Source organism: Alligator sinensis, unplaced genomic scaffold, assembly GCF_000455745.1.
Source record: "Alligator sinensis unplaced genomic scaffold, ASM45574v1 scaffold172_1, whole genome shotgun sequence".
In the NCBI taxonomy this organism is placed as follows: domain Eukaryota; kingdom Metazoa; phylum Chordata; order Crocodylia; family Alligatoridae; genus Alligator; species Alligator sinensis.
The window spans coordinates 1,582,821-1,598,878 of record NW_005842168.1 but is presented as its reverse complement, the minus strand read 5'-3'; the positions used below and the strand labels follow the sequence as shown (position 1 = coordinate 1,598,878).

Here is a 16,058-nt window from a genome sequence, read left to right as displayed (position 1 = left end):
TGGCGTGGCAGGAGACACAAACTAAGGAAAGGAGGTAGAAGGTGGAGACTGTTCGACCAGCTGAGCCTGCCTTGGTGCAATGGAGGAAGAGGATTGTGCAATTACAAGGGAGTGAAAAAGAGTGCCGGTTTGGGGGGAGAGTGGTTCAGAGATGACTGGACTGTTTTGGAGAGGTGTGGATGCTGGCTTGAACAGAGGGGGAGAAGTCGAGGTTAGGGACAGGGTTTTTGGGGTGCACTGGAAGAAAAACCAAACCTAGGGAAATGAGGAGGGTCATAATACAGCAGAGAAATGCTGATGAGCCTGACAGGCTGCCTGGATCCATATGTTGGATAAGGGGGGGTCTCTAGGGCTGGCGGGGAGTTCCCACAATCCTCGTTGTGAAGCCGTTTTTAGTGCAGACGATGGCCTGTGGGCCGAGTGTGCAACTCGCACAGTTCTGAAATGTAGCTGCAGGCCACAGCTTGGTATCAAAGATGAGGGTGCCCCCAGGAGACGAGTCCCAGCACACCTGGCCCCATCTGCAGGTCACAACTTTGTAGTGAGCGACGGAGCGCCTCGCAATCTGTTCCTTTCCATACGAGCTAGCCACGACCTGCAGCCTCCCAGTAAACACAGGCTTTTTTAGGTGGGCAAAGTTGGGGGAGCCCAGGTCGCAGAGTACTGGCCAGTAAACCCCGCTGCTGCTGGACACCTTCCCAGAAATGAAACACTTCAATGAATACCGTGTCCACACACGTGGCTTCAGAATATCGATGAGTGGGTGGCAGCAAACTGCGCTGCATTTAGCCTGCAACTGTCGTGCAGATGCAGGTTGTCCAAACGGCAGTCACGTGGCTGGTTACCTTTTTAAAATCACCTTCCCCTCCTGACTGATATGATAATGATATATGCTACCAAATATATATATCCTCTGTCTTCTTCATAAAGGTCTTGGAAGTTCTTTCCACCCCTGTTAGGGAGTTGCATTTCTGCCTAGTCTCAAAAGCAGTAGAAAAGATCTCTTCTTTTCCTAGCGGTGGACAGAAAGGGTTTATTTGATCATGGGGAGGGCAACACTGAAAGCTAGAAGCAAGTTTAGAGCTTTACTAATGATGCCATGAAAACAATTGTGTGTAAAGCAAGGGGAGGGGTGGGGGGACTGTGTGCACACCCATGCGCGCGCGTCGTGAGCATACGTACGTAATAATGAGACAAACTCAGTGGCAATGCATTTCTCCCGGATTTGAACTCTGTCCATAGCTCTGTACCACTCTCTCTGATGAAATGGAAAGTTGAACATAAATCAATGTCTGTGGCTGCGTTAGCTATGCATCAGCAGTTAGTGCGAGAGATGCACCATAACAAAGCCCTGGTTAGTCGGTGTTCCTACACTGCCCCCTAACGCCTAGAAACCTCGGGAGCCACGCATGGCGCCGGGGCTTCACAGTTCGTTTTTCATTTGGCTCCTTGCTGTTCGTTGCCCAGAATAAATGTGGTTGCTTGCCGGTGTGTAATCCTGTCGGTAAAACAAAAACACAACTAGCGGAGGCACAAGTGAGGCACTATCTGTAACACTTAATCCCCTAGGTGAGGCTTTCAGGCTCCCGTTCCTTTTTTGCCATCACAGCAGATGTCTCTCTCTCTCATTTCTAAAGCCTTGATTATTACACTTCTTACAAGTAGTTCTTACTTAATTGAGTGAGTGGCTTATTTCTCTTGCGTTGAGAAATTATGTGGATATCTTGTTGTTCAGTGAGGGGGGGGGGGGTTTCCCTTGGGTTTTCAGCATAAACACATTGCTCCTGGTTGTGTAATAGAACTGATCGTGTGCCCTTGCTTGCTAATAAACCGGAGGCAGTCTGTTCGCACTCTTCACAATATCAGAAGGGAACTGATCAGTTATTTTTAAAGCAAGGGGGATATCCTAGTACTTGAAAATCCAGATTGGTCTGTCCCTATTCCCTGGTTAAAAAGCAAAGGGCTTTTCAGTGCAACGCTGCTGTTCCAGCCTCTGCATTCAGACTATCCAGGCTGGTTTGCCTTGCCACTGCTTTTGCTGGGGCTGTGTGATGAAACCTGAATTTGAGCCAGAGTGCCAGGTCCTTGTGGTGTGTTTCTTGCCACAGCTGCAGAGGTCTTTCCTCCATCAGCCTTCGCCTTGGGGAGAGGACAGCCATAGCAGGGACCAGGGGGTATTTGCATTTATCAAGCGCTTGTGTAGCAAGTCAACCCTGATGCTCACACCAGGCCAGAGAACAAAGTCCGCCTCCTTTCAGCCCAACTATGTTGCCCCGTTATTTGATCATGGAGAAGCTAAAATCAAAAGCTTTTTCACAGCCCCTGGCACTAGAGGTGTTAGAGCCAGTGAGGGAGCCTCAGGCCTCCAGGTGGTTTAAAGGAACAGACATTGCCGGTAGGACCATTCACAAATAATAAAGATGCTGAAGTCAAGGCAAAGGTGTAGTATTTCATTTCTTCCTGCTGCCACATCAGGCAGCACCATTTCTTGCAAGGTAGCCTGGGTTAGCTGGGCTCTTCTGCCGCAATGCAAGTGGTTTTGTGTTTATTTTTCCAGGCCTTGCTTTCTCACAGCTCCTTGGACTCCTAATTTTAACCAAGTGCTTGCAGCGGCCCCAGAACGTCTCTAGCCCCTTTTGCCACCTCCGTTCTGAATCGTCTCTGCTGCACAGCCTGAGAAGGGCAGAGCGAGTCTCTGTTCTGCGTCACGGAACGGGAAACTTCATACGAATCTAAGGAGGCAGCAAGAAAATAGCAAAGGTTCAGCACTGTCCTATTTGTTCTGCTTGTTGGAAATTCTCTATAACACATGCCTTCTCAAACACCCACTGGAACAGAAGAGAGCTATTCTACCGCTGCTGAGATCAGTGGAGCCCACTGGAGGGCACGCGGTTCAGATCTCTAATGGTTCCTCTTGGGGACGTCTCGATTCCAAATTCTCTCTAGTAACCATGTTTCACTGGGGTGCAGCCTCCTTCCTGGGGTTTGTCCCAGGACAGCTCCCGCACCCCCTCCCCTGATAAGGGTAATGCAGCCCTTCCCAAGAGAGCACTGGGCTAAGAGATGGATGTTGGTATTAGCCTTCCAGCTCTTTGCATCTGAGACTGCCTTTTGTGAGGAAAGGCTGCTTTGTCCATTAGGAAATGATGCTTAGTCCAGCCTGGGCTTTCTGCTGTTCAAGAGATGCATGAAGTTTAAAGCTGCAGTTTAAGGTTTGTAAGAGCTGCTACCCCCTGTCTTTGGAGACAAGGGTTAGTTCTTGCAGGGTGTATCGTCTTCTCTCAATGTATTGTTCCACTGCAGGTCTCCCTTCCAGGATCCTGCTTCTGCTCCTCCAAAAGCAAAGATCTTGCCTTCCTAAAGAAGCAGGGCACTTGAATAGCTTCATCTTTAGGAGTTCTCTTCGCTGTTCTAGGATGTGGAAATGCATGCAGGCAGCTTCTGTCATCCAGCGTGGTTTTTTGATCAACCAAAGCCGGTGTTTCCAGCTGTGGTACCTGCACTACATCAGATGGTCCATAAGAGATGGCCAGCAATAAAGTACAGGTACCACATAAATGTGTTAGCAATGAGAGCCTAGGATAGGAAAGCTCCAAGATGCACTGCCAGCAGCATTCAGCAGTGACGGTAAATTCAGCAGCTCCACAATGCAGATGCATGCAGGGGAACTACAGCCTGGCTGTGGAGAGATGAGTCACCTTGGACAGAACTAGGCAGAAAATCATGACTTTCTGACCCCAGCAAATGATCTAGTGGGCAATCAGGCTTTGCTTCTGACCAGGCACGAGGCATTTCCTGGGGAGCCATACCTGCCTCCAGATGCACGTCACAGATTAACGAAGTGGATGCACCAGCAAGGCCTTCGGTAAGAAGGGTCAAGCTGAACTTGAAAGCACTTTGTCTCACAGCGGACTCATGTTCCCGTACTTGGAACTGAGTTATGATGCATCATGTTTCCTCTGGTTTCCTCTGAAGTATAAGGTACTAAAAATGTAGGATAAATGCCACAACTGAGCAGGACTTGGTGAGGCAGTTATGCTGCTCTGGCCTCTGAAACCTTTTTTGGACCTACTGAATCTACTTTTCCCCTGTCGAAATGCACATGTCCAGGTTTTAGAGGACCTGGGTGTTGAAAAGGAGAGAGGTGGGTGTGTCAGCCGTGGGCAAAAGACACCTTGCAAATTTCCAAGGTGTTTGCAGCATCCGGAGCAAGGGATGAGTTTTGCAAAAGATTCGTTCCTTGGTGTTCCACCTTGTTAAAGGTGGGTTTGGTTTTGTGACACTTTGTGGTGTTTCTAGAAGGGTTGTTGCCAGTTATTTGAAACCCCTTAAAATTAAAGTTGGTCTCCAAGGCTGCAAGTAGATGTTTGTCTCACAAACACCCACATCTATGGCTGTGACAAACGGTAATATAAACTTGGTGCTGCCATTTTGCAGCAGATTTCATAGATTTCATAGACGTTAGGGCTGGAAGCGACCTCGGAAGATCATTGAGTCCAGCCCCCTGCCCCAGGGGCAGAAAGTCAGTTGGGGTCATAGGATCCCAGCAAGATAAGCATCCAAATTTCTCTTGAAGGTGTTCACTGTAGGTGCTTGAACCACCTCTGCTGGCAGGCTGTTCCAGACCTTATATCCAGCCTGAGACGGTTTTGCAGTAGTTAATAACCGTTCGACCTTGTCATCCCTTGGGGCGCTCTGGTGAACAAATGTTCCCCCAGATACTGGTGGTCACTGCTGATAAACTTATAGGTGACCATCAGATCACCCCTGAGCCTGCGCTTTTCCAGGCTAAAGAGCCCCAGGGCTCTCAGCCTGTCATCGTAAGGTCTGTTTTTCTGACCTCTGATCATGCATATGGCTCTTCTCTAGACTCTCTCAAGCTTCTCCACATCCTTTTGAATTGTGGAGCCCAAAGCTGGATGCAGTACTCCAGCTGTGGCCTCACCAAGGCCGAGTACAATGGGAGAATGACGTCCCGGGATTTGCTTGAGAAGCATCTATGGATGCAAGCCAGCGTTTTGCTTGCTTTACTAGCCGCAGCATTGCACTGCAGGCTCATGTTCATCTTGTGGTCAGTGATGACCCCCAAGTCTCTTTCTTCCGTAGTGCTAGCCAGCATAGCACTGTCGAGCCTATAGGGATGCTGCAGGTTTTTCCTCTCAAGGTAGAGAACCTTGCACTTTTCAGTGTTGAACACCATCAGGTTCTTGTCTGCCCATTTGGTGAACCTGTCCGGGTCAGCCTGGATCGCCCTCCTGTCTTCAGGTGTGGATGCTTTGCCCCAAAGTTTGGTGTCATCAGTGAACTTGGCCAGTCCGCTTCTGACTCCAGTGTCCACATCATTAATGAAGATGTTGAACAATATGGGTCCAAGGACAGAGCCTTGGGGGCACCACGTCGATTGACTTCTGTCTATTACCACCCTCTGGGTCCGACCGACAGATGTCTGTTTATTTTTAAGGTGGGAGAGTGTGGGCAGCATGGAGCTGCCCATGCTCTCCAGCTGCCATGGGCAGGTGCTCCTTGTCCTTCAGGGACCCAATCCAGCATAGCTCAGAGGTTCCTCTTTAGGGAATCCCTCTTCATTTGGTGACATCCATAGGGGCGTGCCGGGTCAGCCCCTGAATCCCTGGGAGCAGCAAGGATCCAACCCTGTGGGACAGAGAGTGACGTGTTTATAGCCTTAAGTCTCCATGTGGAAGAGAGAAGGCTTCTGGCCAGATATGTTCTCCTGAGGTTGATATTCATTTGGGCCCCCCTATAAAACTATCATTGTCACGGGAGGCCACTGTTGTTCCTTGATCTTGCAGTCTTTGGCCTCAGTTTTTCCTTCTGAGCCTCCTCTGCAGTCTGTCTCTCTGCCAGCTCTTGTCTGGCACGGAGAGCTCGCGGGCTGACTGCCCGACTGTTCGCGAGCTGTCCGTGGGTTGCTATGGGACTTCTAGCCTTGGCCATAGCACAGCAACATTTCTATACAAGAAGTTTGCAGTTGTTATTCTCAGAGCCTTGTTGTAGTCTAGATTTTTTTTTTTTATCCTCGGGATACAAAAGTTGGTTGCAGTGCTCTTCAGATAGTAAGTACCTGTTGAATTGCTCGCTGTATTTTTTTAATGTATTTTTTGTGTATGGGGGGATGTTTTTAGAGAGTGCTATTATTGAACAGCCTAGAAACTGTGGATTGTCACCCCTCAGCAAACTTACCTGGGAAAGTAGCACAATCTCTGAAATCTTTGTGTTCTGGGGGCTGTCACAGAGGAAGGGTGGGGGGGGTCACAAGGCTTCCACAGTCTGTAGCTTACACTGACCGCAGCTTGACCATTGCGGGGCAGAAGAATTGGTTAAAAGAATGAAATGTGTATTTATACGTTGCTTGGGGAGTAACAGATCGCGTGTAGCTTTTCCAGGGGTTTAGGTTCCAGGAGTTTACCTTAGGCAGTAGTGTGGGGCTGAGATTTCAGAGCAAAACTTGGACTTGGCTGTCAGCGTATAAACCCCTTGCCCGGGAGATTCACCTCACCTGTACCACAAATTTCACTGTGTTTAGGGAGGTGACGGTGGCTGTTTTTTTGGTGGATAGGGATTAGTGGCATTAGACTGCTGTTAATGGAACCATTTTAAAATGGGGGACACGCGTCACATTTTCTAAAGCAACTTAGCAGGTGACTCATCGATAGTTAAGATGCATGTAGAAAGCATCAGGCTGGCCTTGCCATCCAGAAGATAAATGCACACTCAAGATGCACGTGCAGCCTCCCATCTGCGGAGCCCTTCGCTGCTACCTGTCCCTAGTACTGATGGCAGTGGTGTTGACCTCTTTCAAATACTTCCAGTCCTGGTTCCCACCGTCATGCAGGGAGCCCAAGTTGCTTCTCAAAGTCAGGTGCTTAGGCACACTGGTAAAGCCATGGCTGCTGATGGCATTTAAGGACCTTCTCTAAAAGAATGCCAAGCAGAGTCAGTTCGGCAAGTGAGTGGTCAGTCTCTGATCCTGTGAAATAGGATCATAGGCAAGCCCTTTCCTTTTGAGGCATTTGAGATCAAGATTGCACAACGGCAGTCTTGTACAGATCGGCCCCGTAGAGAGCAGTGCTGTATGAGCAGGGGCCATGTTATCTGTGAGCCGTAGCAGGAACCCACATCGCTTCTGTGGGTCTGTGAGATCCTGGCTGCGGCATGGAGAAGGTGAATTTCGACACCAAGCGTTCCAGATCGGGACCGGCCCCCACTTACCTGCCAGTCCCACGGGAGAAAGGGAAGAGCCAACCTGTTCAGAAAGAAGATTGGGGGGGTGGTAAATACATGGCAGGTAGGCAACGTTCACTTCAGGCGCTTGTGGGTCGGTCAGCTATTCGAGCCTCCTAGTAACTAAGGTGCAAATTACTGAATGCTGCAACTTCTGCACAACTGCTGCCAAAGCCCTGTATCCTGAACCGAAGTGCATGATGAATCACTGTTGCTGCTGCAGGACCGTTTGTTTTTTTTTTTTTTTTTTTAAAGAAGTTTCCTGTCGTTCGGACTGCAAAATGTGGCTGTGTTCCTAACTATTGTGCATGTGGTTGGAGAGCTAAAGTGGAGCATTAATCCTCTGGCTAGCAAGGCAGGCCCTGATACTTTTAATATGCGTCTCACCTACCGCTAATGTTGTCATGATTAACTGTGGAGTCCTAAAGTAGGGGGGAAATGATATCTGCTGCTATGGAAAATACCTCTTTAATCTCTGCAGTGTTTTCTATTAGAATGGTTAAAGGTTCTTTGATACAGTCCTGTGCTTATTTAGAAGGATTCCAGAGTTTCTCCAATAAAGAATTTATTAGTGATATAATTTTCCCTGTTGGCATCTTATAATTATGCCTTTAAAAACGGGGCTTAGGTTCTATTTTCTGGCCAATAAAATGTACAGTTTCAGAGATTTTTTAATGATAGTAAATTCCTCTCTTTGTACCTCCTTAATGCTGGGATCTGCACCAAGAAATATTTAAAATGTGAGATGCATTTCTATTGCTAACTTGAAATAGTCTAAATCTTACTGCATTGACACTTTGCCTTTTTATACCGTTCCTCATTCTTCCTCACCCTCAGGGGTACTTGAAAATGTTTTTAAATATGAAAACCCCACCATTAGCCGCAAGTATGCAACCCATAAAACAGGATCCATTTGTGGTGAATTACTCCCAAAATTGACAGACACACACACAGCTGTGATTGCTACTACAATTTTCCATCTTTAATATTTTACAAGAATTTTGAGAAGTTGAGCTCGTGAAAGGCAGTGGAAATAAGCTGATCAGCCCTGAAATTTAGGTTGTAAAATGACAACAACAATAAACCTCTCTTGGTCTAGCTTTTGCTTTAAATGCTGTCTTGTTCTACTCAGGTGAGGCCATGGCAATAGCTTGAGCCAGGACATCTGTAGATACCTGAAACTATTTCTTTGGAGAGCACTAGGATAACATTCAGGATCTCGTGAGAAATGCAAAAGCTTCATTAGCGATGAGTTAAACGGCCATTCTCAAAGTACAGGGGGGAGTTGGGGGCAGCCCTCTCAGTTGTTTCCTAAAGTCTCATCTTTCATTTTAAAGAAGTCCCTAGCTGGTCTGGTCTGAAGAAAACCTTCAGAATGTGAAACGAGCTTAATTTAATGCAGAGCCATCTGCTTGAGTCTGCAGAGAGCCTGAAACAATAGCTGTGGGTTGCAAAGTGCTCCGTTCCCTTTAATCGGTGCTAAATCAAATGTTGGTATACCAACACAGTGGGCTAATTCATCGCTTCTCCAAGTATGCAAGAGGAGAGAAGTTGGGTCTACACCATGGTTTTAAGGTGGGCATGCCAGTATAGACTAGCTGAAGTGAGGCTGTATGGAGGGGGGAGACGGATTTAATTTCCTCGAAGAGGAGCTCAGGTTTCACCAGTTCGTGATGTACTAGGTAGGTTAAACATTCGAAAAGGGAGAGGAAGATAATCTCAGAGCAGCTATTGCTTGTTCAGAAGCACATGTTTTGTTTCCTCCTTGTACAGGACAATACCCCAGATCGCCACTCTGGTACCTGAATACGTAGTTCTTTATTCGTTGAAGAAATCGGTCTTTTGGGCATGCGAGAAGGGCCTCATTTTGTAACACGGGTGAAACCTGTATTTATGAAATACCATAGTCAAAATCTGGGTTCTGCTTGTTGGGACTACTGCTGACCTCCTTAAAGCTTTCCTTTCTCTGAGTCTCTGTAATAGCTCATAGCTTGATTTATCACCACAAAAAAATTTACTTTTTGTTTTTCAAAAAAAAAAAAAAGACTGATCCAGCCGGCACTCTGCTGAAATGCAGTCCTCCTTGGTCATATAACATCTGCAAATATTTACAAAGATAACAACATCCAGCGGTTCTGCATTTTTGCATAGGAGGTACCTAATGAATCTTAAGCTGTGCTGTAAAAGCTGGAAGGAGCTGGGACGTGGGGGAGCAGAAGAAAGTGGAATGGGAGGCTGCAGTTTAATTCCAACACAATGGGTTTAGTGGCCCCAGGGTAGCAGACAGGAAGTAGCGAACGTTTTCAGATGCTGCTTGTTGTTGCTGTTTGAAAACACTCTGCTCCTCCCCTGCTGTACAACAAGTTGAAAGAGCATGCAGCGTGTGTCGAGATGTTTGCATAAACTGTACATCTGCAGTTACATTATCCAGAAGTAGCTGTCAGGAGCATTACTATTGCAGGATAATGCGACCATGAGGATTCGATTTACTGCCCTGTGCCGCTTGCCAACAAAATGCTTCACAAAGTCTTGGATTTCCTGGGAGCCCGTTACAATTTCTCGCGTGCTTGCAGCTTGCAGGGCCGTTCCTGCCTGTCTGCGTTGGGGAGCGGGGAGGGCTGGAGTTTCTTGGATAGAAATCAATTAACCGGTGGTGCTCTTTACACTGAGCAGTGTTTTGGCAAAGTGTGAACATACCGGGGATTAAGCAAGGGGGGGGGGGCGCGTGTGTGTTGGAAGTGGGCAGGCAGATCCCCTTCCAAGACCGGCTCCTTCCTTTGGAAGGCATCAAGAGCCGTGCAGCGGTGATTTACAATAATCCACTCCCCGATCCATCGTCTTTAACAGCGGAAATTGATCTTCTCGTCCCTCTTTAATTAATGTTAGCAATTTAGATGAAATTATTTTAACGCCTTTTCTCCGTGGAGGTGTGGCGTGCCTGTTGAGAAGGGTGCCGGGGTCTTGCAGCCGGTGTGTTTGTGTCGTGCCCGCAAGTGTTTGCTCTTAACCTCCGGTGCTTGACTTGGTCCCAGGGGATTGTTCTTGTATAACACGTTCCTGTGGGGTGTGAGCTGCATGTGTCTTGCCACATCTACTCCCTTACAAAAGGAAGATTTGAAATGTCCCGACCGCCAGCCAACTCTGGATGGAGGTGCCAATATTTACGAGCACCGAGGAGCCCCGCGTCCAGGCAGCGAGGCGTGTAACACAGTTCTCTGAAACGAGGGGAGCAGCCTGTGGCCTCGCAAGCAGCTCCTCCACCGCGATTCAGCTGTGCCAGGCTCGCTCCAGGGAGGCAGTCAGCAACACAGGGATTTGAAGTGGGGGGAGGAAACACACCCACGTTTAATATATTGTCAGCAGCAAAAAAAACCCCAAAACCTGAGGCAGGCATCTAGTTTGAGGGCTGGCGCTGTATTCTGTTTTCAGCCAGAGCGCTGCCGTGTTGCTCAGAGGTATTTCTTCTCTGAAACATTTCCTGGTCTGAAGGCAGCAAGCTTAGCTCCACCGTTCCCTCTTCCTTGGTGCACCAGGGAAAGGGGAACATTTCCCCCAGCCTGGCATGTGTGCTAACCCACCCGTTTGCAAGGTGGCTTGTGGAAAATCGGCTTTTCCCCTGAAGCTAGTACACGACCACATTGCACGACTGCATTAGGAGAGGCAGCTCTGCTGCAGGGAAAGTGAAGGCGTGCCAGGCTTTTTGCATGACAGATGCATGTGAAACACTCTTGCTGTGTGCTGCCTTTCCCTGTGCGGGGCTGGCGGGGCTGTTCTCATGTGCCCCTTTTCCACACACACGTTGAAGCCTCTTTTTAATGTGGCTGCTAGCCCTGCCACCTGTAGTCAGTGTTAAGACATAGAAACTTCATTAGCCCTCTAGGCCTGTTCTCCCTCCCCATTAGTCCTTCCCTATGAGATTTCCTCCCCACATGTGGAGGGATGTAGCTAACTTGTATCGGCTCGTACATTAACAAGGGAGGGGTATTCACTGAAAGTAGTTGGACCCTTGGCTTTCTCCAGGAGGACACTCACTGGTCTAACGGGGAAGTCTCAGGATTTCCTGTAGTAATACCAAACAACGTGTTTATGAAAGATGGGGAAGTAGTAGATACGCTGGAGGGCTGGGCTAGGATTCGCAGTGACCTTAACAAATTGGAGGCTTTGGTCAAAAATAATCTCATGAGGTTCAACAAAGACAAGTCCAAAGTCTTGCACTTAGGACAGAGCAATCCCATGTACCGGGACAGGCTGGGGGTGACTGCTGGGGAGCAGCTCTGCAGAAAAGGACCTGGGGGTGACAGTGGACAGTAAGATGGCTATGAGCCAGCAGTGTGCCCTTGTTGCCAAGATGGCTAAGGGCATCCTGGGCTGCATTGGTAGGAGTGTTGCCAGCAGATCAAGGGAAGTGATCCTTCCCCTCTATTCAGCACTGGTGAGGCCACATCTGGAGTCCTGCGTTCAGTTTTGGGCCTCCCACTACAGAAAGGATGTAGACAAATTGGAGAGAGTCCAGTGGAGGGCAATTAAAATGGTTTGGGGCCTGGAAAGGCTGAGGGAACTGGGCTTATTTAGTCCGCAGAGGAGAAGACTGAGAGGGGATTTAATAGCAGCTTTCAACTACTTGCAGGGGGTTGCAAAGAGGATGGAGCTGGGCTGTTCTCAGCGGGGGCAGATACAGAACAAGGAGCAATGGGCTCAAGTTGCAGCCAGGGAAGTTTAGGTTAAATATTAGGAAGAATTTTCTCACTAGGAGGGTAGTCAAACACTGGAACAGGTTCCCCAGAGAGGTGGTGGACTCTCCATCCCTGGAGGTTTTTATAAGACCTGGCTAGACGGACCTTTGGCTAGGATGATCTAGGTGGGGATGGTCCTGCTTTGAGCAAGGGGTTGGACTAGATGTGACCTCCTGAGGTCCCTTCCAACTCATTTTCTTGATGGTCCCCCTGCTACCCTGTACAATAACAAGGACTTGCTCTGTGCAGACAGCAGATCACAGATCCTTCTGCCCTGGCACTGAGAGAGAGAGGAACAAGGTGTGTGGCAAAACGAGAAAACCAGAGCTCTGGGTCTTTCCAGCCTCCTTCCTAAGAGCAGGTTTCAGCGGCCGTGCTAGGGTTAATTTCTGCAAACGTAAGCCACCAGGTCTCCTGCAGAAGTGGTTTCCCTGCTCCAGGGGAAAGCCGGGCCTGGGTGGGAGAAGCAGAAGAGATTTTGTCATTATGGTCAGAGCCCTTATTCATTCCCAGCCCTCCCCCTTCCCCCCCAGTTGCAGAAACCAGTATGGACAAAAATATTACGATTCCAGTGCAGGTGGCTCCAGGCTTGTATCCTTATGCACTGCCCCATCTCAGTCCTGGAGGGAATAATTTGCAGTCCCTTGGGTAGGGAGTGAAGCCAAGTATCCAGTGTGCGTGGCCACCACTCGGTTGGGACACTGCCGTTTCCAGGCTAAGCACCAGCACAGAGGAAAGGTGTCTGCCCATTTGGGGGTCACTGTCTGCATGCTTCTGCGCGTGGTGGCGGCGGGATAGTGTAGGAGCACACCTACTGATGTTGCGTTTCTCTTGGGATGAGCCCACTGCTCTGGAGGGAAACCTGAGTTTTTGGGTAATCCAGCCGGCCCTCCGGGAGTCTCCTTTGGCTCGACCTGCGAGCTCCCCCTGCCGGGATGCTGGAGCTGATCGGCCCTGCCTCCCCAGCCTCCTTGCCTCTGCAGAGGAGAGCAGATGTTCCCCTGGCTGCCTGGCTGTAACAGAGCCTTTCTCAAGGGATTTTCTCCCCGGGAAACAAGATTTCCTTTATCTTCCCCAGGCAATTCCCTCACCGTCCACTCACCCCTCTCAGGGGCTGAGGGCAAGGGGGCCTTCATGGAAGCCCTTTAAGGAGGGCACAAAGCCGCCTTCACCCTCACATTAGCGGAGTAGCCCCAATCGGCTGCAAAAAGGGCTTCCCTTTGCCTCGGGCCGGGCTTCAGACTGCTTCCAGCTCTGCCTCGGGCTGGGCTGCGACTGCCAGGACATCTTTCCCCACCAGTCAAGCGGGCACAAAGTGGCTAGTGGCACCGAGCGCTGCCACAAAAGGGGGCTGCTCTGTGTATAGTGAAGCGTGGTTTTCCTTGGGCCTTGCAGGCTCCTTCTCTGCCCTGGGGACTGGCCCCCGCTGCCAGCCGCTTAGCAGCCTCCTGCGTTCCCTGACACCTCTGGGACTTCAGCAAGGCAGTCTTCACGCTTGACACTAGCCCGCAGCGCCGTGCTGTCACTGTGAGCCAGCCCTCTTTGGCTGGCAACCAGGTTGGCTTGCCTGCAGGGGCAGCAGCAGAGCGGTCCGGCTCCTTCTGCAGTCTGCTCAGCAGCCCGCCGGTCACTTCAGGGAACGGGGAGAGCCCTTTGCATGGGACCGCCTGTAGAAAGCCAGCAGCCTTTTTCCCTGCTGGTCTCTGTGCCTCCTGGAGGCGTGCCGCAAGAATGTCCAGCATTGAACAGGAGAGCAAGCCCTGCTCCATCCTTGCGTGTCCTTTCTCCTTTCTGATTCCAGCCCCTGCAGCCTTCTTGCTTTGAATTGCACACGGTTAGGGGTCTGGGTGAGGTCCCGGCCAAAACTCGGCTCCTGTTGCTTCCCTTCAAATTACCCATGACCATTTCTGAGCAGGAGCTTGCTAACGCTGCAGCCTCATTGCTTCGCACCCCACCCTACAGCCATCAGTGGTTGCATGCTGTTGTTTCTCACCTTATAATCGTGGCAACTGAATGCCAAGGGAGTATTTAATGTGAACAAAGCTCAGCCTGCACGTGGAGTGTCTGCTCCCAGGCTTTCAAGATCTCCTTTCTCTCCGCTTTCTGTTTGGTAGCAGGGGAGGGCCTTTATTTACAGCTCTGTAGAGAAGGTGGGTCTGTGCCCAGCTTGAAAAGCTGAGCTCTACCTAACATAGCTGGTTCCTTTTCCCCTTATCAGTTGTGCAACTTCGAAAGGCGTTGTCATTCCCAGGAAGTGGTCTGGGCGGTAGTTTCTGTTTGAGCCGTTCTCGTCTGCAGAGGATGCCTTGCTCATGGTGTTTGGCCATTTTGGTGAAAGCAGCTATGTTGTGCTGCTTTTACCAGAGAGATCAAACCGTGCTGTTTTCCAGACAGGTAAATCAGCACGCAAGGAAACACTTGAGAGGTTGTGGAGTTCATGGTATCAATATGTGGGATGGAGGAAGATCAGGCCCCTTAGCAGCATGGTAGGTTTCTTCCTACCATGTGGTTGATGTGCACTTAAGCATCCCAGCCTCGAGGTGTTCCTCTCCTGCTGGGCTCAGTGCTTTGGTGATGGACTTCTTCAATCTACTCTTGGCACCTGTCTAGGTAAAGAAAGGCAGGTGGGTGTGTTTGACCTAGATGGGAAAATTGCTCCTTAAGGGAAGAAGTGCTGTTTGAATTGCATTCCCTAACAAAGATCTCGTTATTCTTGGAGTGATTGTCCGTGATCTTTCATTTGATCCCTAGTCACCTCTTTCTTTCCTTTTTATATGTAGCGACTATTTTTGCACTTGCTCCCAAGTCCAGATCCTGCCCGTGGCAAGACACGGTTGTCTTCCCCTGCCCCACTCCCAGCCCCTCTGAATTCAGGAGAGATCTACATGGTCTCAGCCCATCTACACACTGAAAATTGCAGGGTGCAGGGTCAGATTTACTGTCCCCGTGTGGCTGGTGGGTGACAGTCACTGCTCCCAGTGAGTTAGGACTCCTGTCTGGCGTGGTAGATCCATCGAAGAACAGCAGAACTAGCTTTCTTGCATGTCACTGATTTTTTTTTTTGTTTGTTTTTCCTTGGTAAAATCCCCAGCTTCCTTCCTCCTCCATCCTGTTCTTAACTAGCTAGTGGTCTAGAGCCAGATGACTTGGCATGTGGGATTCCCTTGTTTTTTCCATGTCGGACGGGAGGAAATGTTAAAAGGAACCCAAATGTCTCACTGATACCCCCAAACCGGCCGGGGGTTCAGTTCAAATTACAATTGCTCTGGCCTGGCTCGGTTATGGGGGGCATTTCAGCAAATGGGTTGATAGGGGGAGCTCTCCGAGCCCTTCAAAAAGGGGGGCTTGTTTTGCCTCTCTCCTGCTGGATGGGGATAGGAATAAATTTGGGCTCTGACTGCCTCTTCCCACAGCAGCGGGTGCATCGCAGCGGAGGCAAGAGCTATTCTTCTTGTCGCGCTATGGTAGCGTCGGTGATGTAAGCACTGTTGACGCAAGGGAGATCTATTTACACAATCATGTAAACTAAACACGGAAGATTGACAGGCGGCTGTTTCTCTCCTAATCTCCGTGGCTACGTCTATCTGCATCACACTTAAAAAATAAAAAAAAAATCAAAAAAAAAAATCCTCTTACTTTATTTACATTGCACTCAAGTTTCCGTAGCACAAAAGATTTGCAGGTGCAAATATGTCCTGCCTTCATTAACTTTCCCTCCCTTTTTAATTTATGTGATTTCAATTTTCCTTCCCTGTACTGTTAATTAGGAGACCCTCTAATCAGTACCATTATCACAGTGGTATTCATGTTTAGGAAAGCTGCTAAACAAATGCTTGCAAAATTGCTAAATGGCTAATTAATGTCTGTTAATTAAGAAAATTGCTCATGGTAACAAACCATGCCATTGCTGGCAGCAGCTAGAAGGCGAACACTTGTTGAAATTAGTAACGTGGCAGGTATAGAACATCTGCTCCTGAGCTTTTCCTGGAGTGTGTGGCTGCTTCGCATAACGTACTTACAAGGCTTATTTGCTTTCTGTACCAATTACAAATGCTTTGACTTGAAAATACTTTTTTTTTTTTG

At 49.0% G+C, this 16,058-nt stretch overlaps 1 protein-coding gene across 1 annotated transcript in view; it reads left to right on the top strand.

Annotated features, from left to right (window-relative positions):
• Nucleotides 1-16,058, top strand: part of SSBP3 (single stranded DNA binding protein 3) — a 133,453-nt gene that overhangs the window by 94,262 nt on the left and 23,133 nt on the right. The window lies entirely within an intron of this gene.